The sequence below is a fragment of the Thunnus albacares genome, chromosome 17, assembly GCF_914725855.1.
Source record: "Thunnus albacares chromosome 17, fThuAlb1.1, whole genome shotgun sequence".
Lineage (NCBI taxonomy): Eukaryota > Metazoa > Chordata > Actinopteri > Scombriformes > Scombridae > Thunnus > Thunnus albacares.
The window spans coordinates 16,222,259-16,231,169 of record NC_058122.1 but is presented as its reverse complement, the minus strand read 5'-3'; positions in this window follow the sequence as shown (position 1 = coordinate 16,231,169).

Sequence of the window (8,911 nt, the reverse complement as noted above, 5' to 3'; positions counted from 1 at the left end):
GTGTGCGTGCATGAGCATGTGTGTGTGTTTTCGCTTAAATAATTGCATAACATAAACGTCTCTCACAAGGTACTGGCTTTTAAAGTGACACCTCTTAAAGTGAAAATGGATTCAGAGACCTATTAGCATCAATCTACTGACAGTTGTTAAAAACGATACTGTCAAATTTACAACATCCTTCAGTAAGAGAAGCAAAATGTTTGATGTTCCTAAAGATCATTCGATTTCATCTAGTTTGCTTTGAATCTCTCAGATCACTCCCACAAAGCAGTGCACAGATGTGAATGGCGATGCTGGAGTTTCTGAACGCACACCAGCTCAAAAGCTGACAAGCTAAGGGATGAAAGTAGTGGTTGCATTGTTGTAAGGCAGCAGTGTTGGTATCAAACCGTTACTTGATCCACATCTTATAAAAATTACAAATATTATCAGAGAAAAAAAGGCACAGTTCTCCAGCAGAAATTTTAAAAGTAAAGGGTAAAAGGAAAAATGTCAAAGGGAGGTTGTGATAAAGCCCCGATATGAATTTAGCCTACAACCCTACAGAGCTTACAAAAAGCAGATTTACAGATTTTGTGAGTAGGTAGAGCTCCCTGTACTCACTTGCACCATGCCACTTGGCTCCTATTCATTCATGTATTTCCTCGCTTCCCTCTATTATCTTAACAATAATAAGTAACTCCTTCTTGTTGCACTTCATCAGATTAAGTATGCCTGACATTCTTCTAATTTACCTAATCAGGAGTCAATCATTAATCTTGATCCTCCTTGTCAGTCCAACTGTTGGAGCCAGAAGTTCTGACACAGGCTAAACACTTCTGCTGACATCCAACCACCACCTGTCCTGCTACAGGCAGAATCATGGACCAGCATCTCAAACCAGCGTGATAATTAGTCTAGACATAACGAGTCTCCATTTTATCAATGAAATGTATTTCATAAAACTACAGTACTCTCTCCTGAGTGAAACTAGACAGCTCTGTGTTGTTTTCATATTCCATTTATTGATTTAAAAGAGAGAGCACTGTCATATATCGCTGTCAGATCTGTTCTATGACTGAAGGTGAGGCTTGAGCTTCAACTCACAGCAGCAGTACAGCTATTAGCAGTTTGTAATTAATGTGATCTCAAGCAGATTCATCCCATGGTGCCTTACTCGGTCGCAAACCATAATTCATCACCAAAATCAAGAGTGGTGAGATGGCCACTGAAGAGCTAATCTCATCTTTTTCTACATAGTGGTTATCGCCAGCTTTTAATGTGCCAGACTAGGACTCACTCTACCACCAAAACAAACAGGTGGGCTGAGAGAGGACATCCTGGAGGGGCGATAGCATGCAGACGCTCTGTGCATAAGTGCTTTTCATATCTACAGCAGTGGAACCTAGTTTCTAACATCTAATAATAATAAAAAAAGTTCTAATGGGTGCAATTATGTGATAAAGAAAATAATTTGAGTTTTTACTTTAATCAATATCTTGTGATTGTGGAAGTACAATTAAACCTAATTATTTTAAATATATTTGTTGCATTTATTTAATAATATATATTTAGATATTACATTTTAAAGACAGATTTGATCGACTGATACGGAAAAGGTGTTTTTGCTGACAGTTGGAGGGAGTGTGCAAAGCAGTAGGTCCATTGTATCTAATAACAATGTGCCTACCTCTCCCAGTTGCAGTTCCTAACCAATTAGTATATCCATTACACTGGAGCCTTAGACATGCATGCATCCTTTGTAGGTAGTCATGACTATAGTGCTGTGGATAAATGTAATACCTCCAATAAGTGAAAAAACAGCTTGTTTGTAATCTGCCTGGAAACAACATCTGTATTACTGATATTGTCAAAAAGGATGGTAAACACGATACTGTACACAAAAACATGAAGAATTATGAAAATGACAAATTTCCATTCCTCTATTTTTTATTTTATGTTTTATATTCTGTTGCTTCACATAAAGCCTTTTTGGCATCCTGCTGACAGATCATTTATCATGAAAGAGAAAATAATTACAGGTTAAAAAAAAAATCTAAATAATAGAATGCTTTCATTGCCACTTTCAAAATCGCTTATCTTTCACAACCTGCAAATCAAAGCCCATTGTTACACTGTTGGCCATGAGCATGTTTGTGTGTTTCTGAGATCAGCTGCTCATATACTGATTGTGGGGGACACAGCTGACTGGAAGCTGTAATGAAAGTGATTCTCATCAAGCCTTCTATCTGCTCGCATAATGAGTGTCAAGAAACACACTGTTAACCCTTAACCTTTCAGACAGATAAAAAAGGAAAATGTCGCTATATCTCTTGCAAACAAAGCCTGTCTTTGTTAGTCTGGGGCCCATTCAGCACCCGTATTAGACAGAGGATGACTGCTGCTTAGGTTTGGGCAATATCCTTTCCTTATGGTCTATGATCTTTGATATGTGATAACACATCAGGTGTTGGTCTAGTGCTATAGTACTGCTGTAGCTGAGCCAAACAAAGATGGTAATCACTGACGAGCATGAAGCCAACAGGAGAGCAACCAGAGAGAACAACATGTTTCTGCTGATATCAACTGTTAGAGATAGATCAACTATCGCTGTATTCAACGGTACTCGCTTCACACGCTAAGATAATGGACAGTAATATAAATTTATATTATGTCACAGATGTTCTCTCATAAACCTGATATATAAGGAAGGAAATATAACAGGAAGAATTTTGAGGCTATAATTTAGTTGTTTATCATTTTCATTTAGTCTTACCAAATCCAAAATTAGTCTTATATTATAGTATGTGAACAGTGGAAGTTCATCATTCACATACTATATATGTTATCAGTTTTGTCATCCTGTAATTTTGCTTTCTTATTCTATTATTATCTATTCTATACACACAACATCTATTGCATGTCTGTCTGTCCTGGAAGAGGGATCCCTCCTCTGCTGCCCTTTCTGGGATTGTTTTCCCATTAAAGGCTTTTTTAGGGAGCTTTACCTTATTCACATCAGGGGTCTAAGGATAGAGGATGTTGTATTGTTGTACAGATTGTAAAGCTCCCTGACGCAAATTTGTAATCTGAGATATACAAATAAAAAAATAAAAAATACAAATAAAATTGACTTGACGCGACTCAAATACGTCAGGCAAACTATTTTTGTGATGAAATACAACTCGAACAATGTCTGCAGTATTCAACAATTTCAAACTAAAAGCAAAACCAAAGAAAAAGCTTTGATCTTGCTGATAGAATCAAATAAAATCAATTCATCTTCGGGCTATGAAATCTTTTTAAAAATATGTGAGGCACAAACTGCAAGCATGAACCACACACCTATTAAGACGCTCTAATCTTTTATATCCCAGTTCACTGTGAAAGTATTATTGCTAATCCCCCAAAGCTTCATAGATTGAAAAGCACCAGAAAACCATTAAGAGGAGCAAAGAAAACTCATTTTGCTGTCCCCAACTTATCAGACTGACATATTGAGCAAGCGGCACTCTTTTCTGTTAATATCTCTCAGTATGGTGCGCAATGCTTTCATAGACAACCTTTTTTTTTTCCTTTTAAGTTTTTTTTTTTTTTACCCTCAGTCATGCTGGTTTTCTTGACCATCTATGTAGGGAAACATGAGAAATAAGACAGCTGGTGTTAGTTTTCTAATAAGTCAATTTCCTCCATCTATTAGAACAGTAAATAATATAGTATCCCGATGGAGTATTGCATCTATCAGAACAGTTAAAAGTCAAAGGAAATATAGAAATGGTGAGATGAAAAGGGGGAAATGACACATCTACTCTCAACTTTTCAGTCTTTCTCAATGGTTTCCATTAGAGTCCGTCTGCTATATCAACAGGTAAATATGACTTTTCAGAGATTTATCCATATTAGCATAAATATTCACAGATACATATTTGTTATTGGTAAATTATTCAGGTTGGACAGCATATACACAAACCTTTCCAATGTCAGACAATGACAGACCCATCACACATCAATCTGTCTGCACCACCCACACCAAGCAGCCCAGAGACCTTTCACTGCAGTGAGAACATGTGGTGAGCAATACAAAAGCCAGAATCCTCCCAGAACAAGCCTGACCACCATACAAAATTCTCATTTGGGATTTAATGATTTCTATCTATCTCAACAGGTATGTTATGGATAAGCCCTCTGGCTCTCATTTTCAACTGAATTATGCCTGGGGGCTTCCAGAGATATTGAATGAGTTTAGTCACGCAGGGCACCACATGAAAAATATCTGCATAAAATATATAATTTATCAGACCATTAGAAAGATAGTAATGAGAATTATGATGGACTCTGGTAAGGATATCACATTTGAGGCACTGCAGGTATTGTAATAACATTAAATTTCACATCAAGGGTTTTACATCAACCATACTTTTTCAAAAAAGATGAAAACATTATTCCAGCTAGACTGAAGAGTGCTCAGTGAGTTGTTGTAGCTGCATTAAAGGGCAGCATGCTGTCAAATAATTATTTTGCTCTACTTTTCAATTATAAGATAAGAGGGCAATCAATAATCTTCAATTCACCTCAGTTCACTGCAAACGTAACTCAATAAAAATAAAGATCTGCAGATTTATTTGAATTTGGATTGGGCACTTGAAAAAGAATGGAATTTCTGAATAGAAAGCAGTTCAGGGAGGTTTCTAAGATCTCTGTAATCTAGAAAGGTTAAGGGTCAAATATAGTTTAAACTGGTATCCTGTGGATTGTTTAACCACCATGCAGTGGGCCTAAATGTGAAAGAAAAGGTAGTAATATTCCAAAAAGTGATACACAAACTGATGCTAGAGATGAGGACTGAACAAATAATGTAGTCTCTGTCAAAAAGAACCCACCGAGGATGTCCCCTTCCACCTTTATTATTTGCCACATCAATCAATCCTCTGGCCATTGCTATCAGGAGTTACCGTTTAATTCATGGACAACTTTCTGAGATACAAAGACGAGGACTTGTTGACGAGGACTGCTTGTGATGCAATGTCTTTTGGTGAAAAACTTTTTACAATGAAAACTAGGTAGGTAATTAATATTACCAGATGATTCATAAAGATATTTTATTTTATTTGTTGGACAAAGTCTAGCCTTTTGACACTCAGCCTGCTGGACACTTGATTGATGATGCCAAACACAGGTTTCTCATCTCTGAGACGGAGCCTATTTCCACTGACACCTTAATAAACTTATCAAGTGTTTACACAAACACAAACACAAACACACACACAAATACACATAAATAGGAATGTACGGTGAGATTTTTCTCCCAGCAGGGGCAACCTAATTGGTAATAACATGTTGTGAGTTGTCAAGACATGCCACCAAAGGGGTCAGAATTTCTCCTTCTGCAGCAACAGGAAAAGTAGAGCATCAGCCTGGAGTCTTTTTAATTCTCAAAGCACATAACGGGTTATGAGTGAGTGTGAAATCTCCATGGATTTTATCATGCTTTAGTTGACAATCGGTACTTTCGAACACTGATAAATGTCTGTAGATAAAATGTTTTCGACTCAATACTCAGGGTGAATGTTCCATGATGAAAGAATTTACTGGCTTATTGCACCTCCATTCATGTAGATCTGAGATTGCTAGTATTCTGTTTGTAAAGAGAGGTGCAAGTGTTTGTTGTGAAACCCATGTCTGATGTTAGTTGAAATAATAGCTTTACTCTTTGTAGAATGGCACAGTGCATGTGTTATCCTTTTACAGTAAATACTGTATGTATCTAAGCATAGCTATTTTAAAGCATAATGAGATTAAATGAATGAGATGATGATAAATAAAGTCTTTCAGCACTTTCTACCAAGGAACCTTTTATAAAAGGCATAGTTGTAACAAATGGCTTTGTTGGTGGTTAATAAATCATTCATTAATGCTTTATTGATCAGTTATAAATCATTACTGAGAAAAACTAATTGGGGTTGCCAGGTTGCAGAAAATCCCACTGGCAGTGTTTACCCTTTTTATTTGGCAATACACATGTTACTAGTTCTTTAGTAGCCTAAATGCTCGTGGGTTTCTCACTTTCTCATTAGCCATCTTCATTTGTAAATTATGAAGTGGGGTCCAAAAGATGCCAAAAGTTAATAAAAGGTTCCAATCATCATGTCTGCAGTTGTGTTACTAAGTAGTTAATAAATGGATTTTGATCAAGATCGTCTGGAGCACTTTTCTGGATATAAGTGGTTTCCACAACCTGGCAAACAAAACAAGTTGTTATTGCTTTCCCATTAAAGGCTTTTTTAGGGAGCTTTACCTTATTCACATCAGGGGTTTAAGGATAGAGGATGTTTTATTGTTGTACAGATTGTAAAGCCCCCTGACGCAAATTTGTAATCTGAGATATCGGGCTATACAAATAAAAAAATAAAAAATACAAATAAAATTGACTTGACTTGACTCAAATACTTCAAGCAAACTATTTTTGTGATGAAATACAACTTGAACAATGTCTGCAGTATTCAACAATTTCAGTGTTTCCACAACCTGGCAAACAAAACAAGTTGTTATTAAAGGTCTATTCCTGATATTAAATGCCTAGTATATTAGTTATTAACCAATGATTAAGCTATTGTATTAGTTAAAACTAATAAAGTGTGTAGAAGTGTTTATACCAGGTGTTTTATTAGAAAAAAAAATCAAAATGAGCTTTGGAGCTTCAAGGAAGACAACAGTGCATCACAAAAGCAGTGTATTAAGCCATATTTTTTAAAACAGATTGGAAAATATTGAGCATATGGATATTGGATACAATCATTATGCTGCAAGAGTAGATTAAGAAGCTTCTGTGAACATTTTGATATTTGTTTTCTGCTGTGAAAACATATTAAATTTGAATCCAGTGTAAATGATGAATTCAAACTACAAACTTTTTACAGCCATCTCTCGTGTATAATTGCTACTAAAAAGATTTTGGGTGAAATATAATGAAGCAAGAACAGCCATTAATGCCCCTGACTATATTTGATTGCACTTTTGACCTCAATGATGAGCCATCTGTGGAGGTTATCACCAACAATTCATCACCCACCATGGCGCTGTGTGTTTGCAAACTCATAACACTGCCTCCAATCACAACAGGCCTTATCACTGACTTGAAAAGAGACATTATATTAAAAAATATTTAAGAGATTAAAGAGTTCAGATTTTTCTAATGATAAATAGTTGCATAAAGTATTAAATCAATCTGTTGGAGATTTGGTTTACTGCAATACTGACTTCTTTTTCACCAAAATTGTGGCCAAACGAATACAAACCAAAACAATAATAGCTGCCAATAACAGTGGAGTGTGTAACTACATTTAATTACAACACACAATGTAAAGTCATTGTTTCATTGGTGATGTGCACAGGAAAATGGAAAAAAGTTTAATCATTCTGCAATTATAGAGCAAATTTACATGCCAAAAAAACTTAAGAAAATTATAAATATTTATGCAATTTTTATCATAGCTCTAGGAGCTAGGAGCACCCCAACCCCATCAGGCTACTCCTTGTCTCTCTAAGCCTTTACCAGAGTCCATCTATAGCCTCCACTGAAACCACAAACGCTCACTAAACCTTTCAAACCTTCACCACGACAACTCTCTTGGTAATAAAACAATTCAAATTCCATTTTGAAACGGTGGGGGATGAAGCTGTGCATCCTGTGCATCTATTTATCTGCCGCAATGTGAACAATAGCACACGTGAGCACAGCATGCACTCTCCATTTTTGCTGGTAAGAAACTGATCCTTGTGATTTTCATTTTGTTTTTGTTTTATGCAGCCATATGGCTTCATGAGCACTGCAGTCAATCATCCCAACGTCACAGCTTTAAGTGTGTCATTTAAATAAGACTCAACCCCCTACCCAGTGCGCTTCAGAGCTGCACTCGATCCATTTATCATCATATGTGCTCCATTACTTTGCTGAGAGTCAGACTCCTTGGAAAAAAATAACAAGGGTGGGTGTATGTGTGTGCTCGGTACACTAAGTACTAAATGACTCTTGACACCTCCTGTGATTAGCTAGGTCATGGCACAGTAGTTATCTGCAGTGATGTCAGGTCCACACTGGCACAGTTAAATGTTCCAAATCTTCCATCCCTGTTAGATTCCTCACACAAATCCCCTTTAAAATCAACAAATCCCACAAATAAGTTTAATGCAGACAAATGTTCCAACACAGCCTGTGAATTTATAGGTACATTTTTTCAAGGTGTAAAGAAAACTCAAAGCTTTACGTCCTCATGACTAAACATTAAAATATCTTTATTAGGATGGAGGCAGGAGGATGGGTTTAAGAAACAGTGAACAGATGCAACTTTCAAAAATTTAATGCCAACCAAAAAAATGAATATCCAAAGTTGTTGCATGTAAAAACAAAGTAGATATGGTATTAGGACTGTTGGGAATGAGGTATAAATTTAGTATCTATCTGTTCATCCAAAAACAACCCATTTGTGCTCAGGTTGCATGTAATCCATGGACAATCACAATGAAGCAATCATACAAAAGATTGACCATAGGTCCAAGTTAAGGTGACCCCAACTGTAATCCAGAAGAACATAATATGATGAAATGCAGGTCATTGTATTGCAGCCTGTTTGGATTACCTTGGCTTATAAAGAGTAATAGTTTCTAACTCTTCTTACAGCATGAAACCAGAGTTAATCTATTCTAAATAGTTTAAAATCCACTGAAAATCTCATTTGTCCTTCTCTGCATTTCTGCAACACGGTGCTCAATGTCATCTCCCTCACTTCAAGCTAAATACTGTATCTGCATTATGTGTAAAAACATCACAGGCACCCCTGACTGACACCATTGGACACTGGAAACGGCAAGGCCTAATAAATGGAACAGAGTCACCTCTGTTGTTTTCTTCCATCAATTTACTCTCCTTAAGGCC